The sequence below is a fragment of the Uloborus diversus genome, chromosome 1, assembly GCF_026930045.1.
Source record: "Uloborus diversus isolate 005 chromosome 1, Udiv.v.3.1, whole genome shotgun sequence".
NCBI lineage: Eukaryota > Metazoa > Arthropoda > Arachnida > Araneae > Uloboridae > Uloborus > Uloborus diversus.
The window spans coordinates 30,491,926-30,516,578 of NC_072731.1; the positions used below are offsets into that span (position 1 = coordinate 30,491,926).

Consider the following 24,653-nt stretch of genomic DNA (forward strand, 5'->3'; position numbering starts at 1 on the left):
AAATTTTAACCCTAACTCCAGTTGATCAACCTAGAGCCGCTATATATACAGGCCGACGCACCAGCTTAAGTTTAGCCATTTTGGATTGGATTTTTCATTGTTGTGGAGCTAGGGTTACCAGAGTAAAGTTTCGAGTTTTGTCAAACTGGCTAAAAATAATATTTTATTAAATAAACAATTCACGTGCCACTAATAATTGCTCGCAGCAAGAAATCACCATAAGCGATAACGTGACAGAAAAGATAACCACTAAAACACGCGCTCCGATCCAAAATGGCTGAACTTAAGCTGATGCGTCAGCTCGTATATATAAGGGTCTTAGATCATCCCTAAACTCCAGTAGATAGCGTTCATTGTTGACCATTTTTTCGTTTCTTCATTCTCCTAAAATGACGGTTTTATCAGTAAAGTAGTTAAATGATCGGATCCAGCTCAGCCTCGTCAAAATATAGCATTTCTCAAATATAAGAACCATTTATGTTCACCTACAGTTCGATTTTGCAGGGGAAGAAAGAGGGACAAGGAGTTTTATTTTTTCATTTCTTAAATCAGTAATTATTATTACCTTTGCTTGGAATTAATTTACGCACTACATACATAGGATTATAGTCAATCAAGGAAACTCAAGGTTGAACGGAGGGGTCCGGACCCCCTGAACCCTCCCCTTGTGTGCGCTACTGGTTGCTAGCAATGCTTTCTTTTTGATTCGCAGATCATCCCATAGCTTAGATGAAGCGTCTCGGAAATTGTGTTTTTAACTAAACGTCAGCGCAAAAGTTTTGCGAGTTTCCATATATTACACAGGCGCGTATTGGCCAAGTCGACGATCGGAGGGCCCCCGAACTGAAAAGAGCCCCCAAACGAAGCGTTTTTTTTTTCAAAGCGAAAAATGATAAAACAATGTTTAAATTTCCTTGTAACTCTTTCGATCTGCTTTCTTATGCTTTTTGCGAGGATCAGGGTCTGATTACTGAATGGGCCAACTATGCTGCGGCCTAGGGCCCCTGCTTTTTCGGGGGCCCCAAATAGCTAAAACTAATTTAGCCAAAGACTAAATGTGTAAGGTTTGACTGCATGGGAGCCTCGGAAAATGTCTTGGCCCATGGCCAACCTCAGAACTACAAAATAGTCAAGTTAGGTGGCTGTCTACGGGACCCAGGCCAAAATCTAAAAATTTTGGGCCCCCCTGCTACAAAATCTGTAGAGCCTGGCCTCTCCCCAGAGGCCACAAGCCAGCAGTGTATATTTGAAACGTTTAAAGGTCTTAGTGCTAGTTTTTTTTTTTTTTACTTTCTTGGGTCGTTGGGTCCTTGAGGACTTGGCCCCGCACTGTGGAGTCTGCAGGTACGCAGGTCCGGGCCTAAAGGCAGGGCCCGATTAAGGTATTGGAAGACCCTATAAGCCAAACAGTTTTTCGGGGCCCCGCTGTAGTCAAACTTTACAATTTTAGCATTATTAGATTATTGGCCAAAGCAATTTTAGTAATTTAGGGAAAATGAAAAACGGGGACCCTAAGCCACTGCCTAGTTGGCCTATTCAGTAATCAGGCCCAGTCTGAAAGGGCCCCGCTCGAGTAATCCTAAAGTTGAAAAAGTGCTCTTTTCCAAATTCCAACTAACTTTCATTTAATCTGATTTTCAAATAAATTAGAAATTGAGTTTCATTCACAAAAATTAGCTTTAATTTTAATGTTTTAGGAGCTATTAAGGATAAACTAAGATCGCTTCTATGTGGTATATCGATTTTGTTTTTCCGAAAATTTACTGCTTCGAAATATGGAGGTACATCTCTAGTATAATTTTACACCCAACTTTTTTTTTTCTTTCCTTCCCTCTTTTATTCCTATTGCTTCCAAGGAGGATAGAAGGGAGTTGTACATTAATATTTTAAAATATTATGTTTAATGAAATACATGAGGGGTCCCGTAGAGGACAAAATGACCGTTTTTCGAGGAATGGTTCCTATTGCGCTCAGTTAAATGCATGCTTGTTTTAAAATTTGAAGGATCATTCTTTTGCTCAAGGTCCATTAGGAAACCATGCGGTATATTTAATATATGCAGTTATAAAAGAATACTATTTAAATGTAAGGTTCAGGTATTGGGGGGGGGGGGGATATGAAAAAAAAACCAGTAACTCACTCAGAAAACTGTATTTGAAATTATTGCACTTTAAAGGGCAATCGTGGGAAACACACAAGGCTGAACGTTTTGCAGGCAAAAAAAAAAGTATTTTTGCTAGGACAGTGGTAAAAATGGCAAAAACAGAATTACAAAGAAAGTTGAATTGAATTTTGTTAGTTAAAGTGCTGGAATGATATAACTAGAATCTAAATAAATAGTTTTAGATACAAATTTTATTTTAAATTATGTGTATTTATAAATTGCGAAATTTTGTATTTCGTAACAAAAGCAATTATTTTAAATCATCACTACAACATGTTGCAACATAACGTTGTAAATGCTTTTATAAGTCTAATTCTTTTAATAATAACAATTGAGGTAAATATTTTTTTAAAAAAATTAGGTTTGGCACATTTAACTAAAGGTAGAAAAGAAAGGGTAAAAACTGAACAGGCAAAATATTTTTGCCCAAATTTGCCAAAGTGGCAAAGCTAGATGTGCTTTATTAATGGTTATCGGATGTAATTAGTTTAATAGTATAGTAATTTAAACTGTATTCTAATAATTTTCATGTTTTTATCCCTAAAATATTAAATTGCATCAGTGAAACAGTAATCCACATGTTAAGTTTGCATTGTTTTAGTGAAATGCTTTTCTAATTAATACTTTGAATGCAGAATGAAAGAAAGTGGAGAATAAATAACAATAAAATAACTCGCTAACTTTGGTTTAAAATATTAAACTGTCCTAACTATTAAATAAGAAATTCTTATCTTTTTTAGCTAACTTCTGGCAAAGAAGTATCTAGTGTGAATTTCGCTATGCAATCAGAGTAAAAAAAAAAAAAAAATAGAAGAGGTAAACTATGATTGTATCCAGTATGAAACGTAAATGTGAACAAAAGGTATAACTCATGTTAAAGAAAATTTTTCTTATCGAAGATTACTCATAAAATAGTTCAAGCTCATTCAAGTTCAATTAAATTCTGTACAGCAGGATATTTTTTTTAAACATTGCATTACAATATGCAAGTTTTAAAAAAATACCTATTTGCCCTAGCATTGCTTTAAATTGTTTTAGTTATAAATTTATATTAATGAAAAACCGAGTAAGTCACAATTGTCTGCTTTGTCTTAAGTTTCAATTAAATAATGTACAGAATTATATTGTTCTTTTCTCTTTTGTAACTTTTTAAAACTGGCAATTTTTCAGTTTTTGTTTGTCAAACCTTAAAATTCGAGAAATAAAGTGTAAATATATGCGTAAAAATTCCTCATTTGTGCTAATGGCTTCAGCAAAATTAATTTTGAACTAAAAGGCAATTTTTTTTTTTTTTTTTTTTTTTTTTGTACAACACTTGTTGAACAGAGCTCTCGACAAAGAAAATGTACTAGACAAATTGTTTAAACTTGGCTATTTTAAGGATATTTTTTGAGAAATAAACGTTTTTGTTATACATTTCTTTTACTTCTAATCCGTCAACATTTATTGTGCATAATTGGAGGAAATGAATAACTACTCTACATTCCAAAAATGCATTCGCTAGCGAAGAAAAACTATTGGCTTAAAAAAATAGTATAAGTACATATATGCATAATTTATAGCCTATGTCACTCAGTAAGAATACACCTTTCATATAGTGAAAGAATTTTTCAAATAGCTGCAATGGCTCTGAAGATTACCTCGAACATATAAACACACAAAAATCCGCCCTCTCTCTCTATGATATTAGTATAGATTAATTGTTAAAAAACAATCATACTTATATTCTTTTAGGATTTTAGCCTCTTCTAAACTCGAATTCCATTAGAACCCTTTTGTGTTCCACAATATTGAGCGGAACGTAAAAAACCTGCTATCTGCCGGATTTCCGAAGCAGGCAGTCCATTATTTACCCTTTAAAACCCCAGGATGAAAGGGATGTTTTTTTCTGTGACGCACTTCCAGGATGTTTTAGGCGTAATACTGGAATGTTTCCTGCGTTTTTATTTGTACGTTCGTCGGCGGGTGAGGGAAGTGCTTCTCGGGATTTAGCAATGCGAGTTTGATTATTATTTAATTCAACGCTTTTTAAATGATGCTCGATTAGTTTTGCTGCCATAATTTAGGATATGGATCCTGAAACGATACAGTAACCAGGGCTAGTTCCCTGAAAAGCCTTCGGGTGGAGCAGGGCGGGGAGTCTCGATGGGTACAGTAACCAGGGCTATGGAGTAGGGTGGTTCAGAAAAAAACTTTTTTTCAGCTAAAGCCCGGAACACCTCCTATTTTTTAAGACTTACTAATAGTATTATGCTGTAAAAGTTTTAACTTCTTACCCAAATTTTAGGAGGGTGCTCATTGACCCCTTAACATTAGCTGTAGCAAAACAAATGCCACAAATTTAGAAACATTTAATTTCCCTAACTTTTTTTTTTTTTTTTTGTAAATAATTATTTTATTGCAATGTATATAGTACAGTAAAATTAGACCAAAAAATGGCCAAACCCAAACATCCAAAAAAAAAAAAAAATGTGAAACCTGTTGCAAATTACTTCTTACCCTTCCAGCAAGAAGGGGTAAAAAGTCCCAGCACTTTGTGCGCCGGGTTTTGGGGGGAAGGGGGGGGGACGAAATAATCCTCTATTTAAATAAAAATAATTTCTATTACTTAAAAAAAATTATCAAACCTCGCAGAAACCACTCTATAATAGTAAAATAATAAACTCTCACAGAAAAAAATTCTAATTAGCAGGGGTGCACAGGCGAAGGGGGGGAATGGGGGGGGGGGGCTCATGGAGCAGCTTTGCGTCATTGAAATTTTTAAGGCAGTTTTTTCAAGGGGTATTTCTTTCTTTTTTGAGGGCTTTTTTTCTGGATGGATACTCCGTCACACTTAAGGGGTTGGCCATCGCTTTTTTTTGGGGGGGGGGCAGTGGCGTAGCTAGACCCGACTTTCGGGGGGGGGGGTTACTTCTTATATGTATATGTATACGCTTGGAATTTTTTCCTTTTCTTCTTTTTTTTTCTTTCTCTTCTCTCTTCTTTTTCTCTTTTTTTTTTGAGACTAACTTTTCGGGGGGGGGGGGGGGGGTTTGTCCCCAAAACCCCCCCCTTAGCTACGCCCCTGGGGGGGGGGACCCTGAATTTATATTCTAAAATGATCTGTTGCAGTGAAGTTCACGAAAAACTTTCCCTGATTCAAACTTTTCCGAAGTACAAAATGCCACACAATGATATGGTTATGTCAGAATGATAATTCTAAAAGATCTAAGCGAGCTCAGTAACCAAATTATTTGTGATTGGAGTTATTAAACTGTTTAGAGCGCTGGAAAACAAAATTCCTGTGCAGCTTAAAAAAAGTCCAAATTGACCAAAGTTTCCCTACTTCTTGATTAACTTACTTCAACTTTTCTGCAATCTTTTGCCATCACCGTAAGGGGGAACAAACCAAAATTGCCAATAGTGAGACGGGCAATGTTGCAATTCTGCACCCTCTAAGTCGGTGGGGGTTCTCATTGGCAAACACCAAGCTACCTCTCTTTTACGCAGCTGGTTATATGAATTATGCTAAATATGCAGACATATACTTGCAACACTATCTCAAACTTTTGAGTACATTATGCGATGAAAAAAAAATTTGATCACATCAAACATCAGCTATCCAACGATCTAACGCAGTGACAAATTCAGGTGGTCTAGAACCTGTAGTGATTCAACGATAGAACAAGTCTTGATGATGTCCCATTTTGGAAATCACAATCCGTCTCTAAAGCTCCCAGAAGTTTCTTCCCTCTCAAGTTGGTAGTAATATTGCTCGCTGATGATAAGATGAGTTACAATGAGACCTTTAACGTTCGGATAGTAACATCAAAGGATATTGAAGGCAAACAATTTCGTGGTATTTCTTTGCAAAGGAGGTAAACAGTTATGTCTTTAGCTTCTGTTGCGAGAGTAGTTACTATCTGTAAAGATGTGTAAGCCCAAACCATCTTTTACACCGAATGGTATGAACAGTAAAGATGGAATAACAAATTGTTAAAAACTTCTGGTACGAGTTATGCGCTGATCCTCCATCAGTATTCGATGAATCTGGTTTCAGAAGGAAAGAAATCTTGTATCGTTAAAGTGCTATTATCTGAAGCGAAAGGTTCATCCACCATCACAGAACGAACAGCTGGTGTCATGTATGAGGCAGTGAGAAGCAAAGGGATGTAAGTGCACATTTTCAAGTTTTGAATAAAACGCGTTTAAAGATAAGATTCTAGGTAGGCTTTCACTGATTTTCTTTTCTAAATCATGCTGTATAGAAGCAACTACCTGGTCTACTAGTATCATCTCTTGCCTCAAGATAGAGGAGAGGTTCATCAACCATTTGTACTGGTTATCTCCAAATTTTTAATTTTGCCACTTACATTCCTTTGTTTCTCACTGCCTCATATGTAATAAATGGAAGATACCTGCTTGGTCATATTTTTGGTAATGATCTGTAAGCTTCAAGGAAATATTCCAGCAATGCAGTGTATAGGTAACTTGTAAGTATGGGAAAGCTAGTGTCATTTTTGATGGGTGCAATGAAAGCACCACAGAAATATAATCTGCGTCCTGTTACAACAGCCAAGCCTTCTGCTCTAGAAGACTTTCTGCGTCTCAAATCTTGTGCTTGCTCTGAGGAATTCATTGGATATAGTGAATGTTTGAAAACTCTGAAAGTGGACTGAAGTGCTCAATTATATGCTCAAACTAAGTTAGACATAGCTGCAACAATAACGATTTTGCTGAGGATCTAGATTCCAAAAAACATCTTGATAACGAAGACTTTTTGTTACAAGATTAGGAGAAATCATTTGAAAGCAAAAAACAGGTAAGCGTAATTTTTCTGGTCATTTAATCCAACGCGCACCATCAGAGAGGGTGGGGGGGGGGCGGAGGATAATATTTTAGTATATAATTTTGTTTTGGGAGATGAGCTATGTTCTTATGGGGTGGACAGTCCTGATTTAATGCATTTTAGATTTGCATGGAATAATACTTCTACTTGAAATAAAAGGGGGGGGGGTGAGGATTTATTTTATTTGACGGAGGGGGAGGGGGTGCTGTAGCTTTGAGAGGAGGTGCACCATCGATCTTGGAGGATGGACACACTCGATTTCTAACTTTAACTTAGCATAAAATAATGTTTCCATATGAAATGTATGGAGGGGGGTTCGGGGGTACTGCTTTGTTTTCCGGGGATAGGGGGGCTCTGTAGTATTGGTGGGTTATGTCATCCCTCTTGGGGGTCAAACACCTTTAGTTTCATGCTTTTAAATTTAGTATAACATAATATTCTCACTTTAAATTTACTCTAAAAATTCTGGAAAAATACCCAAAACAGCAATTTTTAGATGCCCCCCATTCAAAAACCCGACGCACAATGGGGTGGGACTTTTTACCTGTTCTTATTGGGAGGGTAATAAACAATTTGCACCAGGTTTAGCTTTTTTTTTTGGATGTTTGGGTCCGACCCCTATTTTTACTGTACTAATATGCATATTACTAGTATATACAGTCGGATCCCGACTTACGCGAGGGATGCTTTCCAAGACTCCTCGCGTAAGGTTCATCCGCGCCGCGATCGCGTAAGGTTCATCCACCATCACAGAACGAACAGCTGGTGTCATGTATGAGGCAGTGAGAAGCAAAAGGATGTAAGTGCACATTTTCAAGTTTTGAATAAAACGCGTTTAAAGATAAGATTCTAGGTAGGCTTTCACTGATTTTCTTTTCTAAATCATGCTGTATAGAAGCAACTACCTGGTCTACTAGTATCATCTCTTGCCTCAAGATAGAGGAGAGGTTCATCAACCATTTGTACTGGTTATCTCCAAATTTTTAATTTTGCCACTTACATTCCTTTGTTTCTCACTGCCTCATATGTAATAAATGGAAGATACCTGCTTGGTCATATTTTTGGTAATGATCTGTAAGCTTCAAGGAAATATTCCAGCAATGCAGTGTATAGGTAACTTGTAAGTATGGGAAAGCTAGTGTCATTTTTGATGGGTGCAATGAAAGCACCACAGAAATATAATCTGCGTCCTGTTACAACAGCCAAGCCTTCTGCTCTAGAAGACTTTCTGCGTCTCAAATCTTGTGCTTGCTCTGAGGAATTCATTGGATATAGTGAATGTTTGAAAACTCTGAAAGTGGACTGAAGTGCTCAATTATATGCTCAAACTAAGTTAGACATAGCTGCAACAATAACGATTTTGCTGAGGATCTAGATTCCAAAAAACATCTTGATAACGAAGACTTTTTGTTACAAGATTAGGAGAAATCATTTGAAAGCAAAAAACAGGTAAGCGTAATTTTTCTGGTCATTTAATCCAACGCGCACCATCAGAGAGGGTGGGGGGGGCGGAGGATAATATTTTAGTATATAATTTTGTTTTGGGAGATGAGCTATGTTCTTATGGGGTGGACAGTCCTGATTTAATGCATTTTAGATTTGCATGGAATAATACTTCTACTTGAAATAAAAGGGGGGGGGGATGAGGATTTATTTTATTTGACGGAGGGGGAGGGGGTGCTGTAGCTTTGAGAGGAGGTGCACCATCGATCTTGGAGGATGGACACACTCGATTTCTAACTTTAACTTAGCATAAAATAATGTTTCCATATGAAATGTATGGAGGGGGGTTCGGGGGTACTGCTTTGTTTTCCGGGGATAGGGGGGCTCTGTAGTATTGGTGGGTTATGTCATCCCTCTTGGGGGTCAAACACCTTTAGTTTCATGCTTTTAAATTTAGTATAACATAATATTCTCACTTTAAATTTACTCTAAAAATTCTGGAAAAATACCCAAAACAGCAATTTTTAGATGCCCCCCATTCAAAAACCCGACGCACAATGGGGTGGAACTTTTTACCTGTTCTTATTGGGAGGGTAATAAACAATTTGCACCAGGTTTAGCTTTTTTTTTTGGATGTTTGGGTCCGACCCCTATTTTTACTGTACTAATATGCATATTACTAGTATATACAGTCGGATCCCGACTTACGCGAGGGATGCGTTCCAAGACTCCTCGCGTAAGTCGAAATTTCGCGTTGTGGAAAAGTGTTGTGAATATCATTTTTTTATTCACATACCCAATCATTTTAGACATTTTAAAGCACCTTTTAAACTGTTTTAGACAATTTCTAACTATATATTACCGTTTCTTACATAAAGAGCTGAACTTTTACAGTATTTTTAAAAAAAGCTGCATTATTCAACATAAAATACTGTTATGATGCACAAAAGCAATGATCAATGGGAGAGAGACACATAAAAATGGAACAGTACGGTACGTATAGTATTTAGTAATATTAAAGCACTGTACTGTAAGAGTACTATACAGTACATACAATAAGTTACATTTATAACTTAAAAATTGAAGATGATGATTTATGCTGCACTATCTGATCGTCATTCCAATATATTTTTAAATATTAATAGCATCGCATTTACTTTTATAACATTTACATCTATGGTAACACTCTTACCCCCTCTAACAGGGTCTCTATAAACACTACTCTGCGAACTTCATATTATAACTAAGGTCTGGACTCATACGAATTGCCGTTTACTCGACTTTTAATTAGACGTATGAAAGATTCACTCATACCTTACTGTCGGGCTACCTTTGACCTACTTTCTAGTTGTTCAATCGTATCAAGAATCCTTACCCTTTCTTGAATAGTCGCAAACTTTCGATCGAACAAACGTTTCCATCTTCTAACTTTCGATAAAACAGCGTGCCTAGGTGCCACAATATTTCATCACCTTTCATATTTAGAATAAATAAATGAAAAATGAGGATTGGTGATACATACACACTAATGAAGCTATGTTTATAGTGCGGTGTATGAGAACTTTCGCAGTTAGTGATGCTGAAAGGATGAAAGTACATTCACGAAGTCAATAACAAAGCCGAAGCTTAGCATCACGATTCCTTTACAAATATTTCCGTGTTGAGAGCGAAAATTCGCCTTTATCTCTATAAAATTCATTGCTCCTGAAAAACTCGCGTTATAGCCATTTCGCGTAAGTCGGATCATGTTGTAGCGGGAGTCGACTGTATTATAATATGTAGCATTGTTTTTTCAGTTCAATGTAGTTTTTCAACCCCCCTCCTTATACTAATGAAGTTTGCGGGAGGGGGTTGAGCACCCTCTTTCCAAGAATTAAGAAGCTAAAATTCTTCCAGTATATTACCAAGCAAGATATCGTTGATATTGCTATCCACAAGTCTAAAAATATTGAGGGGTGTCCCGTTATCTAGAAGAAACTTTTTTTTACATGTATTTTTGAAACACCTTACTGTGGAGTCGGAGTCGGAATGATTTTGGGGTAAAGGAGTCGGAGTCGGTCATTTTTCCCCGAGGATCGCTACTTTGCCAGTGCTTGCAGAGTAGGAGTCAGGCTGCTGAATTTGGGAAAAGGAGTCGAAGAGTTAAAATTTCCGAAGTCGGATCCGGAGTACATCATTTTTCCTCCGTGGCCCTACTTATAACGAGTCCTGATTGAACGAATGCCCGGATTCTGCGAGAAAAGAATACCCGGTTTGTGCAATGTTTTGCCTATGAGAACATAACTCGCTTTAAACACGCACAGCCCGGTTGTAGTGAGTAGGGCCCGACTACTTAAAAGTGAGGCCCGAGACCCACAATGCTTTGGAGGCCGCCCTGTTTAGTCTATCACTGTAAGTAAACGAAAATAAGATTAAAATAATGTTTAACACTGTTTTAAAAAGCATGTTTTCAATTAATAAACCATTAATTTGTATTATTTCCACAAAAATACATGATTTTTTAATGCTATGCAAAAGATTAAAAAAAAATTTGGGGCCCCTTGGGAAGATGGGGACCCATGCCCAGACCCAGTTTTCCTGGGCAGTAATGAGACCCTGGGCAGTAATAGTGAGCAATATACTTGTGATTGACAATATTTCTTAGAGTTCTCAACCGGGGGGGGGGGGGGAGAGACATGTCGCAACTACGCCAATTGAAATTTTAGGGGGTGTTTTTCGCGAAACACTTTTCTCTTTTTTGGGGGTGGGTGGGGGGGATCACGCTCTTGGGAGGGCTTCCTCTGATGTTGGGGGAGAGGGGCGTTTGGGGGGGGATTTCGCTCTGCGAAGTTCTTGCTCTTGGGGGGGACTTCGTGATGTTAAGGGGGGGGGCATTACTCTTGGAAGGGATGGGCACCACTGACATTTCTGACGACTTCAACCTCTCTAGTTCAGCGAAAATTCGGAGATATTTTGAAAGCAACCAAAAGTTATATGAGTCATGATTCTTGTGAACAAACAAAAATGACGGCCCTTTTATTTTATTTTATTTTATTTATTTATTTATTTTGTGGACTCTACTTCCGAGACAATTTTAAGTGAAATCCAAGCAAAAGCAAATGAAAAGAATGATGAATGCGACAAAAATAACGACGATTGTGAGGAAATTTCAAGCTGAAACGTCAAACACCTCCAAAATATTGACTGAGTACGCAGAAAAAAAAAAAAAAAAAAAATTGAACCAAAGTTGCAAATAATGATGTATTTCTGGATACGGATTTTGAGCAATCATGATTGCTTATTGCTTTCATTTGACTGTTTTGATGTGCTATCATTTTATTTTCCCGCCAGCAACCTCTGCAGCATCACCGTCGACCGGCTCCTCACGATACTGCTAAATCTAGCGAAAGCCATCTCCAGGTTGTGTCAATACCCTACACTTACACGAATACATACACACGCGTACACACACACAGACACACACATACATACACCTACACACAAACACATACACACGCATACATGCAGACACCTACACATACACACACACCTATACACAACTACCCACACACTCATGCCTGCACACAGACACAAACACATATGCCTACACACATACACATTTCCCCCCTACCACAAACACTTATACACACACATGCATACACCTACACACACGCATACATACAGACACCTACACATACACACACACCTATGCACACAACTACCCACACACAGACACAAACACATATGCCTACACACACATACACATTCCCTCCCCCCCTACCACAAATACTCATACACACAACCATCCACGCACTCATACCTGCACACAGACACAAACACACACGCCTACATACACACACACACACTCTCGTGATTGCGAAAAACATAATTTGAATTCCAGATTTCGAAATTCAATTTTTTTTTTCTTTTCTTTCTTTTTCTTTTGTAATTTTTTTTTTAATTTGCAAGCTATTTGAAAATTACTATTTTAAGGATTCTGGTATTCGGAAGACTATCATCTACAGTGTAAACTGGATGCTGGATATACTTCAGAGCTTATCAGGGCATGCAATTTAACCTACGCGTAAATGCAACAATTAGGTTACGATGCCGAATAATGATTATCACGAGAAGCGAATAAAACAAAATTTCGCAGTTCCTCACATTAGAATAAAACAAATCATTAAAATAAAAAATCGCAGTCGTTAAAAAACAACAAGACGAAGATCAATCTTACGTAGTTATGCCAGAAACGCTAATCCTATTTTTTGATGCAGTAGGCCAGTGATTCTCAACACGTGTTTCGTGTACCACTAGTGGTCCGCAAGCAATGTTCAGGTGGTCCGCCAGTTCATAGTTGTGATTGTTTTTTTTTTTGTAGTTGTAATTAAATTTATTTTATAGTTTCGGCTAAATTTATTAAAGAAAACTTGTGAAAATTTTATTTCTATCGTATGTGGTCCGCGTAGGAGTATGGTAGGGTGATCTTCGGTAGTGAAAAGGTTGAGGCCTGATCAGTAGATCATCGGATTCGTGACCGAAGGTCCCTGTTTCGATTCTAGGCGGTCGAAGATCTTCTGTGTTCGTTTATGGTGACTGGGGCACGTTAAATATGTCGCGGTCACTAAGTCCCCCAAGGTTGAATCATACAAATAGGAATCAGGGATTGCGCGGCTTCTTTTCTAGACCAAAAATTAGAGTGGTTTTCAGTGCCCTATCTGGTTAAACCACAAATAGTGGTAGGTACAGGGAACCCTGGAATGTGAAATAGTGAAAAGGTCGGGTTTTCCCACCAAGAATCTATCAAATTTACGTTTTCATTCATCATAAATATGAACATTCATCTAATGGAATTTTCGCCTACGATTATGAATTTCGTCTTTTTTTTTTACACTATATTCCATTGCCCTATTTTCGTCCCAAAGGCTAGTTTGGCCATCTGTTAACATTGAACTAAAATGTGTTCATTCGTTTCGCTTCGATACCTCAACTATGCGGAAGAATTAGTGAAGTGCTATTATAACTTCCTTCGGGTTGCATAGCTAAACTTCTATTTGTTAAAGTTTAAATTCTTTACATTTTAAAAGGGAACACGGGGCAAGATGACGACCTTGTTTTTCACGAGCGTAGAAAAAGTATCAACTTATAGTTTGTTAACTGAAATTCTTGAAATGAACCTTAATTAATAAAGCTTATGCGGAAAACATAAAAATAATTTTAAAATTTCATTAATATCGAGTTATTTTTCGAAAAAAGAGTTATTCGTTATCTTGCTCCCAGTACGAGGCAAGATGACTTGTATTACGGGACAAGATAAAGATTTCGTTTTAGATAATATAAAACAAATATATAGTGAAATCCCGTTACAAAAAGTACCAATGACACGGAATATCAGCTTCAATGAAATAAGTTTTCCGTTCCGATTTAATTTCCATTACGTTGCTTGGATTCCATTACAACGAACACAATTTGCGGTCCTTGGAAGTTCGTTGGAACGGGATTTCATTATATTTGTAATAATGGAACATTTTGCAAGAACAATCAAAATTTTTTGCGTTTTCTTTACTAATAATAAAACTGAATGTCGGGATGTCTGTGACGCGCATAGCGCCTAGACCGTTCGACCAATTTTCATGAAATTTGACACAAAATTAGTTCGTAGAATGGGGGAGTGCACCTTGAAGCGAATTTTCGAAAATTCGATTTTATTCTCTTTCTATTCCAATTTTTTGAACATCTTACCGAGCAAATTATCATAACATGGACGAGCAAATTATCATAACATGGACGAGCAAATTATCATAACGTGCACGAGCAAACTACCATAACATGGGTGAGCAAAGGAACATAGTATAAATTGGCGAGAATTTCATCATCCATCATTTATAAATATACAGGCGAACCGAATGACCTTTTAATTTTCTACTACGGGCAAAGCCGTGCGGGTACCGCTAGTACCTGAAAAAAATATAGCAGGAAGCAACGCTAAGGAACTGAGAAATATGTTTTTCCAAAACTGGTTCGTTTCCAGTGCCGGCAAAAAAACCCGAATACCAAATATTCGTCCACAGTCTGACTGAATATTCGGTATTAGGCCAAATAATTAGGGAGCATGCCAAGTAAAATCATGACAAGAAGTTTGCACGTAAAGTTTTTAATTGCCAACCAAATATTAAGATTTTTTTTATTTATTTATTTATTTATTTTTTTTTTTTTTTTTTGCTGGCACACTGCAGATGTGGGACAAAAGCATTATCGAGATCGAAGGTATGACGGGGGGGGGGGGGGGGGGGGGGGGAATTATGGTTCGAAAAATGCAGAATCCAATGCTTGCAATCGATGAGTGAAGTAAGCTGGAAACCTTACCACCGCAATATAATTTTCCCTGATGTCAAACTTTGTCTTGTTGTAATAAGAAGTAAATGTCAAAAGGATCTATTACATAACTTTTAGACATAATGGCGTAACTAGAGTGTCACGCCTGAAGTAGTTCTGAGATTTGTGAAAAAAATCAAAATTTGAAGACCAATTTTTCTTTTTTCTGGATTTACCATTTACATCTTGCTATTGTAGGATAGAAATGGCTCAATTTTTTAAAAAACGTTAGCTACAGATTTAGTACCTGACAAATTTTGGTGACCTGGAAGCTTGAGCTTCTCGTCAGAATTTCCAGGGGTCCTGAAAATGACTTCAAAATTCCAGTTAATGCTTGCAAACAGACAAATGCGAAGCATCATATTACGTATATTAGAACAGGTTCAATAAAATTTTTGGAAGAATTTTAAAAAGTGAGGATACTTATTATGAAATGTGGTAACAATAACAAAATCATGCCCCCTCGAACTCTCTTTTGCTCCAGGCAATACATATTTAACGTTTTAAGCCTGGTAAAGCTCTTCCGTGTTTTTAGAAATGTTCGGAATTAATATCTCATTTATCATAATATCCACCTGTTTTTATTGCTGCGATTCCATCAAATCAATTGTAGGTATTTTCACCCGAGGCTTACATTTCTCTGATAGCGTCTTGAACCCATTCGCAAAGCGGCTTAATAACACGTCTCAATCGAAGTCAACAATCACGATGCTTAACCTGGAAGATCGAAGATGGATGCGAAATCGAAAACCACATGGAAAGTTCGAACGATGCCTCTCCTCTGCGACTGATCTACTCCTTCATTTCGCTTTCTCACGGACGATTACATTGAAATACGTGACATTTCAAGTACTACCCTCGAAGTAGTATTCGAAAAACCATGATCTACATTTCATCCCCCTTCGAGTTCGCCTGCTCTTGCGTGTAGAAAAAGAACGAATCCTCTGGTGGTAGGTCTTGTTTTGAGAAAGTTCTGTTGGGGGCGTTCGTCGCGCCTTGGAGGATTAGGTGACGCTCACGCTGCTGAGAAGATGGTTGCTTCGTTTGTACATTTGGGTCATCTGCATGCATTGACTTTCATGCCTTTCTAATAGGTGAATTTGTTTGCTGTGAAGTTTATGACGACTTGCGTGAGTTTAAACAGAGGCATTGAATTTGGGAGAAAAAGTCATTCTTTGAAAAATGTGTACAAGGTTGCAGCTTGCGGCAATAGAGAGCAAAAGAGCATGTGCTCCTAAATGAATTTTTGATAAAAACTTGGAGAAACCAGTAGAAAAGATTTTCTAACGATTTTCATTATTTTAATTTTCAGATGCAATTTTTCTTCCTATTTCGACAAAGTAATAAAATTGATGCTTGATGCAACTTAAATAGGTGGTAATTTCAAAGGTTCCCATACCTTTGTCAAGTCGTGTCATACAACTCGTCGTGGTTTAATATAAAGGATAGAAAGAAAGTTCAAATTTGTTGTTCAATGTTAACCTTCTTTGTTAATTGCTCCTTAGCTAATTTTGTGTTTAATTCTTGGAGGAGGATGTTGTTCGCGTAACTATCGAGTTACTATCGCGTGACAATCGAGTCCCAGAAAAGTTATTTTGTCCTTTGGAGTGCATTATGAAAAGTGCTTAGTATTTTTTTTTTTTTTTTAATTCTGTTATTTTTCATTCTTTTAACATGTCAAGTATCTTAGGTAAACTATCCCATGCATCAATTAACATTGTTATTTTTTCACATCTGCGTCCATTTGTCCTGGGGTGTCGTTTTGGGCTTTTTTCATTCGAGTTTTGGCCGGTTGATGGTCAGGTCAGGCTTACGATTTTGTTCCTCCATAGTTCATTGGGTTTTAAACTAATAATTACATCTTAAATGAAACTGAATCTTTGCATCGTATGATAACAAATTTGGTTATTGCTTGTTATTTTGCGAGACTGTACAATTGAAGCTAGTGTAACTGTTTGTTTTGAATTCTTGAAAAGGTTTACTAAAATTGTTCTTCATTTTCCACCATGAACTAAAATAATTCGTATTAACACGAGCTTTTCATTCCTCGTTGCTGGCTTAATTCCAAAATTGAAGTAACTCAGAGTAGCAAAAAAAAAAGTTCAGTTTCAAAGTTACTTCTATTACAACAATGTAGGGTAGAATGTTGAGCAAATGAACATATGAGCACAATTTCATTTTCAAAAGTTCATAACATCAGTTTTAAAAAAAATTGCAAATTGGTACACGACAGTGCAAACATTTTAATTGATACTGTTTGAATTTTTTGTGAAAATTTTCAAGAAACTGGAGAAATTTTTATGGTTTTGCGTCAGTTTTTTTTTTTTTTTTTTTAAAGCTCGCTAATTGTGGTCGGCTAATCTCTGCTCAACTCTAATCCTTGATTCCTATGCCACCTCTAAAATATTAATCTTGGAGTAGCATCCGGAATAGAATAGGCAGAGTTAGTGTACGGTCACGGTTGCAGTGAACCCGCCCCAAAAAACCAAACTAAAAAATTTGCTTTCCCCCAAACTCCAAAACATCCTGTTTCGTCTGCAGAGCGAAATGGATGGAACGGTCTAGTAAAACGGAACTCTTCAAGTTGGTAATTTTTTCTCCTTCACAGAAGTAGGTATGCTCACGCGTACAAAACTAAACACAACGAACATGTAGCAAATGGCGAAAAAATATTTTTATTTTTCATCCGTACGAAAGCTGCTGCTATCCACAAGTTGAAATCTGATTTTATAACATCTTCAGTGTGGTTTTGTTGCAACAACAACAACAACATATTATTATCTTCACTGTATCACTGTATATTATCTTATTGGTTATTGGCAACAACAGAGCTTCAAATTTGTTCTCGTAGTATTTTTTTAGAAAACTAAATTGGGTAATATGCGAGTTCTAAAAGTTTCTTTTTGAGAGAAGATATTCCATTCGCTTGGCACTGACAAAGGGAGCGGTTGCTCTGGAAACCGGTATGTCACTTAAACTGCTTTTATTTGCGCCAGTTCCTGTTACTTCACTATTTTACTGATTTCTTTTAAGCATTAAATTTTTGAAAAAAAAATTATGAGCAAATAAGTTTTAGTTGGTAACTTTGGTCAGTTTTGAACATCAATATAATGTTTAAAACTTTTCTTTCCTCAAACTAGTTATAATGCAGTAAAAATACTGTATAATTCGGAAATATATGAAAGGACATTTATATATTCTTTAATGAAAAAGGAATTTATTCGCATCAATTCACGTAGCTTTTCCAATTTAATATTTAAGTGTTGAATTTTTAACAAAACTTAATGTGCAAACAAGTTTTCTTCTGTGGAATTTTAATATCAGTTGAAACTTTCTTTTCGTCAGGGTAGTAGTGATGCAATAAAATGCAGAAATAAATATAAAATCACATTTAGATGCTCTCTAAGAGAAAATGAATTAAACTTATGTTAATACATGCTGTATACATTTTCCGAAACATTTACCATAATCTCTGTGTGAAGAAGTTGTAGAAAGAAATGCGATGCATCTTCATAAGTCTTCAAAAGGAGCAAAATTAGTCAAGCAAAACGAGTTTATTTGAACCTTTTGTGTTCTGAAGAATTAAAATTGTGTGAAGTAAAATAAAAGAGGCAATCAAGGTTTTCAAGCCATTGGCGGAGAAATGTCACAGAGAAAATTGTCACAGAGAAAGGGTAGCAACTGTTGGATGTAACCTTCAGTCGTTTACTTTGATATTTATTCGGAGGTATTTGGTTTTCCTCTTCCTGTTGTTTTACATGAGAACTTGTGAAACAAGACTGAGTTGACGTTTCGTTCAACTATTTTGAAAGTGTATGCATATGATAAGCGTATGTGTAGGGTAAATATAACTTGGGAGGAAATAAACTTGTTCGAATACTATTTTCGTATTACTACAGTTTTCGTGTATTTCAAAGAACTCCATACTGGTGCCAAATGCTGTAGTTGGGGGGGGGGGGACAGTTTCCCGATACTTTTGGTTTCTGATTGAAAAAGTAATGTAAATGTAATGTTTTGTAACTTGGTTTCAAAAACCACCTTTTCTTTTGGCGAGTCCCCCAAACCTCAAAGTGAGTTCCTCAAATATTTTCCCCAAGTACAGCACATCTGGTGCTATAATCCGATAACTTACTATTAATTTATGCATAGATAGTGCTTATAGTGCTGAAGTGTTTTGCTCTGCGTATTATATCCTTTTTACTTCCTTTCACACAGTGAAAACTACTGTAATCTCGAAAAAAAAATCACTAAAATTTCGATTTAAATTTTGATTTTACTCACCCGCGAATTAATGTTGAATAGTTTTTTCGGCCCGTTCACTCGTGTACAACTACGTATGAACGCATGGAAAGGCAGAATATCTATTTTGACCATCCCCGAATTAATTACTACGAGTTTTCTCGTGACGTCTGTGTGTACGTATGTATGTATGTATGTATTTCGCATAACTCAAAAACGGTATGCCATAGACGGTTGAAATTTCCCATGCAAACTCAGAGTGGGTCTATTGTGCACCTCGTTTTGTTTGCATTCGGATGTTTCAAAAGGATTTTTTTACACCTTTTTTGAAGCAAGTGGTGTTAATTTCAATGCAGACTTAAGTGGCAATGTCCTAATTTGGTGACCATTTCGCGATATATCAACAAGTTTTTGCTTGCCAGGTTTTGTTCACTAACTTGGCGATGCATCGCCAAGATGACGATTTTTTTTTTTTTTTTTTTGAATTTGGCGCTTTTGGCTATATTTAGCATGTGATCCATTGAATCATGTTGATATTTTTGATATTTAGAAAATGAATCTGTATAAAACTTTTTCTTTTTTTTGCATTGGTTCACGACAAACTAATGCTGTAGCTATTTGAAGTATTTTCTTGCCCTGTTATGTAGTATTTTTGTACTTTATACACGTTCCATACAAATTTATGTTATTTTGGATCACAGACGGTGAAAAATCGTCACTTTTCTTTACATTTAAAAGAACTGAACTCTACGTTACCATATTTTTTTACGTGAAGGAAAATGTATGACGCTGTTTATGAGTACATGCATCCATTCTTTGAAGTTACTAAAAATATCGATGATTAAATAAACATGTAGTGTGGGTCCACAAAAGATTTTTAAATAAGGAAAGCCACTTTTTATCTTTATTTTATTTATTAAGAAAAAAGTAACGACAAAGAAATTGTGAAAGGATGTCTGTGGCGGGTCTGCGTCCAGGAGACCCCATAGCACCCACAGTCTTGAAATTTACTTCAAGCCCCGGGGGTTTGCGCATAGGGCTTTTTTATTTTAAATTTCGAATTAGTTTTTACATAACTTACTATTTAAGCTAAAATTTCATGTAAATTGCCTATTAAAGGGATGAAAGATTTCCCACACGCCTTTATGTCGTACAAAAAGGCTTTTGGTCTGCCATCAAACAAAGCTTGTTCTATATCTCTCTCAATTTATAAAAACAGCATATATAAGGGTTTCTATTTTAGCTGTAAATCCTAGGCTCGACTCAATTTAAGCCCGGAGCTAAAGAGTAAAACATTACTAGAGACCACGAATTTGAAAAGCAACTTTTCAAACGTACAAAATTGCCGTTTTGCAATGCTCAGGAGCCCCTTCGTCAGGGGTGCCCATTAAGGGCAAGGGCTCACTCCCCTAAATATCGCGAAGACGCAACCTCTTCCCAAAAAAAAGCAAGATCCCCTCCTAAGAAAGTGAAAAATACCTCTCAACTCCCCCCCCCCCAAGTATCAGTGGCGCAGTTTCTCCATGACCCTCCGTAGGTGGGCACCCCTGCCCTAGGACCTATAGCTGTGCATGTTGGTACAAGTTAATGTGGAATCCAAGAAAGGGGTGCTCTTCAAAGCGTTTTTTTTTTTGATAATGCCTCAGTTATACGTACTTCTATCGAGTTATTTTTGTCTTGAAGGAACGGGATTGTGTTATAATTATATGAGCTCTTTACCTAAATTCCTACGGGAGGGAGAGGGGGGATTTTTATTTTGTTGGAAACGGAACTCGTAACGCGTTTTTTAAATCTGATTCTGATTAAAAAACACTACTTTAATCATGAAAGTGTTCTCGCTACGTCACTGCTGCCCTGTTCGTATTACAAGAGGTGACTTTCTCCCCCCTTATTTCGCCTTTCAAGAAAAAAGAAAAGTGCCAACTTTTTCTGGAATCGAATTTTCTACGAGTTCTCAAGTTCAAACTAGGGGTGCGACATCGATGTTTTTCTTTCGATGTTTTAGGATCATCGATGTTTTTTTTGATGTTGATGTTTTTGCATTTTAATTGAAAATTATCATAAAATTTTCTCCAATTTTCTCGCTAGGTAATTAAGTTTACTAATAGAGTTGCCAAAAAAAAAAAAAAAAATCATTTTTTGCACCCATTTTATAAAGTCAATTTTTCTGTGTAGAGGATGATTTTTGGGAAGTTCACTACAAGATAGTAAAAGATTAACTAGAGAGTGAGGAAAAGATCAAAGCTATTGGAAGAACCTAACACTGGTAGTCTAGTGCCAGAACTTGCAGTCTATTTCAAGGCCCCAGTTCTTAAACTAAAGGGATATCCTATACGTTACTAGAGTGAAAATTATAACTGGTAAAAGAGTGCTGGTAAAAGTTGCTTTAAAGTATTTAATAGTGATGGCAATTTCTGTTCCATCGGAAAGAGATGTTTCTCTGACTGGTGGGATAGTCTGCGAAAAGAGAAATGCGCTTCTAGGGGACAAAGTAAACAAACTTCTTTTTCTCCAACTGTCAACATCAATATTCGGGGTTACTTATCGACTTCCCCCAACAGGTCGTCCCTTTATTACTCACAATTTGTGTTTAATTATCAACTAACAGTACAACACATATTTCTTGCTCTTAAAAATAATTGTTGGAATTAATTTTGTATTTTTAAAATAATTAGCACAACTTTTTCTCATCATTCAACTGACGGTAAGTGCTATGATACATTTTTCTTAGATTCTTTTTTGATGTAAATTTACTTTTAATTTCATTCAGTTTGAAAATATTTCCTTATTACTATAACTAGTTGTATTAATCGGTGCTTGTCTTATTATCAATTTTTGCCCTACTATAATACCAAGATGTTGCGAAATTATTCTTAGTAAATTATATTCATGATTTGAGGTTCAGTATTTTCAATATATTCGTCGGATACGTATTCTTTTGTATTGCTTAAATTAGTGTAGTAAATTCAAAAATGTATGTTATACATTGATAAAAAGATCGATGTTTTAAAACATCGATGTTTGGAAACATCGATGTCTTTTGGTCGATGTATCAATACCATCGATGTTTTAATTTCTAACATCGATGTTTTGAAACATCGATGTTTTGCCATCGATGTCGCACCTCTAGTTCAAACGAATAAAGGTAGTGCTTACTTACAGGACTTTATTTGCATAAAAGCTCACAGGAAACTCAGGTCGTGTACTTCTTTTTAAATTCATGCGAATTTTTCATATTATACGGAATTCATACTACAGTGAAGCACCGTTTATACGTTTTTCTTTTATACGTTTTAATCAATTATAAGTTTTTAAAATTGGTTCCTGCAAAGTCTAATACACATTAACCTACACCTATTATACGTTTTTTCATTTGTACGCTTTTTTCGTACAGTCCCTTCAAAAACGTATAAACGGTGCTTCACTGTATTTACGCATGAAAATAATCTATGATATGAAGAGTATAGGGCTCTCACAAGGGCGCATTTAGGAGGATTTGGAAAATACTCCGCATCCCACAAAACTCCAAATTATACCTCTTTTGATCATAAAAAGAGATTGAAACTAACCATATCCCCCCCCCCCGACATTTTTTTCCCTTGAAGCCACTGGGTTCCCACACGTGTTTTGTTAGAAACTGTAAGCCCTGTCAACAACAGTATATCTTTGAGTTCTCAAACTCATTTTCTGCCTTTTTTAATGTTAGTTATTATTAATAAAAAATTGGATTTCAGACACAATTTCTGTACAGTGGCTTACACTGACGTGTTTCCCGAAAATTATTGCTTAATTATATTTAGTTTTTGATTTTTTGATTCAATACTTCAAACAACTTATATATATATATATATATATATATATATATATATATATATATATATATATATATATATATATATATATATATATATATATATATATATATAAATTATAAAAAAATTAAATTTAGAAACCGTGCAATAAATAATTAACTATACTAAAGTAAAATAAGGCGTACTCAAATGAAGGGATGGAGGGAAAATGAAAATGTTTTAAATCTGTGTCTTGAAAATGAAGTGGTTACCAGTTGCAAATGATTTTATTTCCTACTTTTCTTATAATTTCATCTCATAATTTTGAATTAAATTTTGGATTTAAGGAAATATTTTCTGGCATCAAAAGATTTTTGGACACCCGATTTCCAAACTATACTTTCAGAAACCAGAAGATATTTTGAACTTCAGGAAATGTTTTCAAACTTAGAATGATGCTCTCGGATTTCAGATAGTATATTTATTTTTCGAATAATCATTTCTGATATAAAACAAAGAACTTCAGGTGAAGAATGTACTAAACGATGAAAATAGTTAATATCTGCCATTTCTATGTTTCGATAATTGCTTTAAAAAAGTAATATTTTGAAAGGGACAACATATCGGAATAAATAAGCAGCCCTTTAATTAAAAAAAATGTAAAATAAGAATACGATCCTGAAAAAAAAAATGGACTGGACTTTGTGTCTAGTTTCAGTCCTCTAACTGGTTGTTAAAAAATATCACATACCTCATTTAATAACTTGTCATCAGTGTCCAAATCTGCACAAATGCGCGCACGCGACGAATTGGCCGTCACGCCAGTACTGAACGCACTTCAAAATTCTAATTCCGACATCATTCCTCGCCAGGGGTCGCTGTCACGTCAAACCCCGAAGCTACGGGCTTCGCTTGACATGTTTCCGATGAATCTTAAATCCTGCGCTTTATCGTCTTCGAAAGTCCACATTACGGGAATCGGCAGACGATCAGGAAAAAAAAAAAAGCATCTCAACGCAAAAAAAAAAGGTTGTTTAGAATGTCTTTATTTTTCAGTGATATTAATCAAATTCACTTTTTTTCTTCCTACTTTATTACGGTTCTTTGTTTTTAAAGCTATGACATTTCTGTCTTTTTGTTAGAACTTTTTTGTATAATTTCAAATTCGGTAGATTAAAAAAAAAAAAAAGATAACAGTTCGAAAACCGTTTTTGTTTGTGACTGGGACGAAGACAAGAGAAATAAATCCTTTAAACCCTTCGGGAAAAAAAAGCACTTGAAGCCTCCCCCCCCCCTTCATACGTGTCGCCTATGCTGTACAATCTACTGAAATTAGCATTCCTTTAGCTGTTACCAGTTAATAAATCCCTCGTCCTAAATTTGTCTGAATTTTTTCATCTTCACAAACCGCATGCAATCTCTATGTGCATTAGAGTGGAATGAAAAAAAAAAAAAAAGAGAAATTGAGAAAAAATACGTAAAGCCGGTATGCAGAATAGTTGCCTCTTACCAAGACTATTTGTAATACAAAATTTCAGCTGAATCAAATAATATCTTTAGCTGCCCATTTGACTTTGAATATTAAGCAATTAGCCTGTTTTTTCACTAAATTGGCGGAAATGGAATGATAAAATATAATTACCTTTCATTTGAAACTTTGTGTGTTTGAAATGAAACTCTTGATGGATAAATACTTGATGTATAGTTTGTTGATTGACCTAGGCGATTGCGGAATTGATTTCAAACTTGCATTAGCGCGCTAGTCGCACATGCTATACGAGCGCACTTTGTTGCGTTTACTGCTATCAACTGCGTTCTTTGTTCTAGTCTTTCT

At 36.1% G+C, this 24,653-nt stretch overlaps 2 protein-coding genes across 3 annotated transcripts in view; one reads left to right on the forward strand and one right to left on the reverse strand.

Annotated features, from left to right (window-relative positions):
* LOC129228623 (uncharacterized) overlaps positions 1–23,642 on the reverse strand; it is a 92,525-nt gene extending 68,883 nt beyond the window's left edge. Inside the window, exon 1 of the mRNA XM_054863308.1 lies at positions 23,571–23,642. The gene's annotated coding sequence lies outside the window, so the exon portion shown is untranslated. The remainder of the gene's footprint in view (positions 1–23,570) is intronic.
* LOC129228634 (pyridine nucleotide-disulfide oxidoreductase domain-containing protein 1-like) overlaps positions 1–24,653 on the forward strand; it is a 271,523-nt gene that overhangs the window by 141,046 nt on the left and 105,824 nt on the right. The gene's annotated exons all lie outside the window — the stretch shown is intronic.